Below are 4,738 nucleotides of genomic sequence, written 5' to 3'. Positions count from 1 at the left end.
CCAGGCACTGAACTAAAGGATTAGTATAAAATGGAAGTGAAGGACAATGCAGAATTCACTAATGAGCATTTCCCGCTCTATACAAAAATGACAGTTTACAGAGAGGATTCAAGAGTCATATGGCCCTCAGGCACAGGAGGTGCAGGAGAGGAGAGCTTGGGCACATGGCCCAGAGAACAACCATGGGGGGGGCAGTGCAGACAACCCTTTCTACTGTGCAGAATGGGGCAAGTGGCACAACAGGCATATTCACTTCTTACTCTAGACAGCCAAAACAGCACTCCTCCCCACATCAACTTCACATCTGTGGTGTGTATTGAAAGAGAGAGATACAGTTGACACAATCACTTCCTTTGCTGATGCTCCCTTCTTAAAAGATGGGGCAGGCTTTGCATTTTTTGTTTTTCCTCACTTGCAAGGCAGCCTGAATGGTCATTTCTGGCAGGGCTTCCTGAAGGATGTCTCGTCCCTAGACCCCTTCCAGTTCGGGTTCCGCCCGGGACATGGGACGGAGACGTTGCTGGTTGGCCTTACCAATGATCTTTGTAGACATCTGGATTGAGCCAGCTCAATGCTGCTGATTTTATTGGATCTGTCAGCAGCATTCAATACAGTCGATTATGATCTTCTTCTGACTCACTGCCTCGCCAATGTGGGGATATGAGAGACTGCCTTGCAGTGGCATGTTTCTTTTCTCCACAGTCGGAGACAGAGGGTGGCGCTTGTGGAGAAATTGTAATCCCACCACCCTTCGGTGTGCAGGGTTCCACAGGGAGCAATACTTTCCCCATTATTGTTTAACATCTATATGCGCCCCCTTGCCCAGTTGGTGTGAAGTTTCGGACTTCCGTGTCATCAATATGCAGATGACACCCAGTTGTATCTGATGATGGACGGCCAGCCTGACTCAGCCCCAGATGTCCTGGAACATGCTTTTGCAGCTGTGACTGGTTGAGGCAGAATCGGCTGAAACTGAACCCAATGAAGACGGACGTCCTGTGCTTGAGCCACGGGGGATTAGGTTCAGGACTCTGGCTCCTGGCCCTCGATGGGACACCATTACTGCCAGTTCCAAGGGTTAAGAGCCTGGGGGTGATCCTGGATGTCTCCCTGAAAATGGAGGCACAGGTCACAGTGGTTGTTAGGTCCTCTTTTTTCCATCTGCGGCAGACCAGGCAACTTGTCCCTTACTTGTCAACCCGTGACTTAACTACAGTGATCCGGGCAATGGTAATCTCTAGGCTAGATTACTGTAACTTGCTCTATATGGGGCTGCCCTTGAGCCTGACTCGGAGATTACAGCTGGTACAAAATGCAGCAGCGCGTGTTATTACGAGAGTGTCAAATAAGGCGCATATAAAACTGATCATACGCGAGCTACATTGGCTGCCAGTGGAGTACCGGATGAGATTTAACATTCTGGTATTGACCTATAAGGCCCGTGCAGACTGGGTCCAGCATATCTATGGGACCGTCTCTCCCCATATATTCCCCTGAGGACACTCCGATCAGGGGACAAACAGCTGTTGGTGGTCCCTGGCCCCAAGGAGGCCCCCCTAGCCTCGACTAGAGCCAGAGCCTTTTCGGTCCTGGCTCCCATGTGGTGGAACGCTCTGTCTGCTGAGATCAGGGCCCGGCAGGACTTACTATCCTTCCTCAGGCCTGCAAGACAGAGTTGTTCCACCAGGTATATGGCTGAGGCTGGGCCTCCGCCAGCCTGAAAAAAGGGGTGTATAAAATCTTAACCCTCCCTGTGAAGGCTGTCCACCATCCTTTTTAAAATGTGTATTAATAGAAATACACTGCTGTTTTAATGATGTTTTAATGTAGATGAATTTTTATCATATTTTAATATGTTGTTATCCACCCTGAGCCCGCCTGCGGGGAAGGCGGAATATAAATTTGAAATAAATAAATAAATAAAATTTAAAATGCCTCCCACTCATCATCTTTCATCTTGGCTGAGCACTCCAGGTAACCAAAATGCATTGATTCTGTTTGCCATGTCTCTCCCTTTGTCTGGCTTCATCTGCTCCCATTTCATATTTGCCAGCTCCCTACAGGTGTCGTCATTTATTCCTCAAGTCCTTTTTGTTTCCCACAAGGATGATGGGCACATTTTGGCAAAAGTGTTTCACTTTCAGAGTCCATTTCTCTGGTAAGTTCTTTAAATTGTCTGGACTGTCAATGGAGAAACACATAAGGATAACATCAGTGTGGAGGTTGGTGAGGGGCCACAGCTAGCCATAGTCTTTCTGTCCAGCTGAGTCCCAAAGGGATCCACCTGCTTTCCATCTACTTCAATATCAGCAATGTAGTTTTTAAAGACAATTGGTACACAGAATCCTGGGAACTGGTCCTTGTTGAACACAATGAGGATCAAAGAGAGAATCATGGAAGTAGAGCTTAAATACAAAATATATACACACCCATGAAAACTAACTAAATAAATAATTGAAAAATTTCTGCAAATTTCATTCTTATACATGTATCTTCATAAATACAAGTTTACAACATCATTATAGTCAATCGATACAAAAATATCTTAAATATGTTTATAAAGAAGAAACAAATCTGAAAAAGAGACACAGTCCCATTCAGAATTATTCAACGGTAGTCAAAAGTCCCCATCTCCAAGGAAAAATTCTTTCATATCTGAAAGAGGGTATTTCTGACACTTGTCATTCCTGATAATCAAAAAGGTGCTACATATAATGTGCATGTGACCATGTACATGAAGCTAACATGATATATATTACTGTGAACCTAGCTCTTCTTGCTACCTAATGAGCTGTTGCCCATCCATTCTGAATGTCATGTAATGTTCTAGAAGAGAGATCTAAGTCTATGAAGTGTCATTAGACATTACAATATTCTTCATTCACATCACTCAGTATTTATTGACACTTAATTAAAATAATTTTTCTTTAGCATGAAAAATGGCAATTCTATGTAATTATTCTCATCACCTAATGCAACCTTTAAAATATCATCCCTGAATATTTTCAGGAATAAACATGATCAGAATACTGGTCTATCTGAGAATTTCAGCTATAGATCCAAATTCCTGAATATACCTGGAAACTACTTGATAAGGTATTTTATCAAGTATTTGATAAATACCTTTCACATATCTCTGGATTGTCGCTGTATATACAGCTATTTTCAGAATAATCTTTTTATTGCTATCACCCATTTCACACTCAAACCTAGAGGCCTTTGTGGGTCAATTATACTGTAATATAAACTCTACAGCTATATAGTCGATCCCTATTCCTGTCAGAAAAGAATTCTTTTTGAAGCAAGTTGCAGCCTGCTGGTCCCAAATCCTCCTTTGCACAGTCAAAGAAAGTTATAGTGCACCTTGTATGCCCTATAAATAGCACAGTAATTTTATAGTAATCCATTAAACATTAAAACTGTTGCCACTGTTTACTTCACTATGGAAGATTAAGCAAAAGAAACAACAACAAAAAGATTTTACAAACTATAGTCTGCATGATGCCTTTGGGCCCTTCTGGATGGAAGTCTTAGTGTACATTTGTCATTGTATCTCCAGAGTAAAGACACACAGATGCTCTTAGCTAGCAGCCTGATGATGCTTCACACCCTTCGAGGTATGGCAGAAAAATGAGCTTCCCCTATCATTTCCTACTTGTGCCGTATATCAGTCAGAAGAAACAGTTACAGTAAGAAGCCAAGGATCCAGAAACAGAAAGGCATTCTTTTGTCCAACAAATCACTGCCCAGACATCATCTCAGTACAAATAAGGGTACACTTAATACGTATCTATATATGGATACTTATTTAAAATGACAATAATTACAACATTTCTATCAGCAATATATTATTACATCTTCATATTAACACCAGCTTTTAGATTTTTTAAAAAATTCATTGTAGTTTTGTAATGTGCTGCAAAAAATCTAAAGTACACCCCAATGGACACTTAAACAAAAATACACATGGCCTTCATACAGCAAGACTTTTCTAAAGCTCATAATGAAATCAAGGTTACACCGTTGCCATTTGTAAAAACTAATGGCCAAGAAAGAATTTAAAGCAACAAGACAGTACAAGGTTAGTGGTTCAGGTTTTCCCCTGAGAATTTCTTTAAAAGGCTTTATGACATGGGATGGATTTTGCCATCTGGGTCAAATTCAAGAAATTCTGAGAGACCCCAGAACGAACCAACCTTACAGATTCAGCAAAAAGGTATGAGAATGGCAAGAATTTAAAGAAAATTAGGGATGGTGAAAATTACTCAGCAATCCTGTTGAGCAGTCAGACTTACCTTGCTTAACACTCATGATCAATGTCTGTATTGGGAAGGAAAACTTACCTTGCTTAGCATTCATGATCTATGATTGAATTGGATTAAGAAACTTGAACAGTTGCCTGTTGGTCAGAAGACAATTCAGGTTCTGATCTACCCCCACACCAACCCCAGCAAAACAGCTACACAGTAAAGTTACAAAACATAGAAGAGAAATAGTTCGTTTTTCTTCCCTCCCTTCCAAGCTGGGCAGGGAACACGTGTGTGTAGTTGTATATGAGCCGGCAACACCCTACTCCTTCATTTTCCTTGGCTGTATATTTTCTCTGGACCTGCCACCACCAAACTGGTTTTTTGGGTTCCCTTTTAACCAGCAATTTGGCCCTGGAGAACTCTGAGCACATAAAGATTGCCAAGCATGAATTAATAGCTAGGCACAAGGGGAAGAATTTTAACACAAA

General features: G+C 41.7%; 1 pseudogene; it reads right to left on the bottom strand.

Annotated features, from left to right (window-relative positions):
- Positions 1–370: 370 nt before the first annotated feature.
- LOC129324726 (rho-related GTP-binding protein RhoC-like) lies at positions 371–2,395 on the bottom strand (annotated as a pseudogene).
- Between the last annotated feature and the right edge of the window lie 2,343 nt (positions 2,396–4,738).

The sequence above is a fragment of the Eublepharis macularius genome, chromosome 1 (genome assembly GCF_028583425.1).
Source record: "Eublepharis macularius isolate TG4126 chromosome 1, MPM_Emac_v1.0, whole genome shotgun sequence".
NCBI classification, from domain to species: domain Eukaryota; kingdom Metazoa; phylum Chordata; class Lepidosauria; order Squamata; family Eublepharidae; genus Eublepharis; species Eublepharis macularius.
Note: the sequence above shows the minus strand (reverse complement) of the source record. Positions and strands in the feature narration are given on the sequence as shown.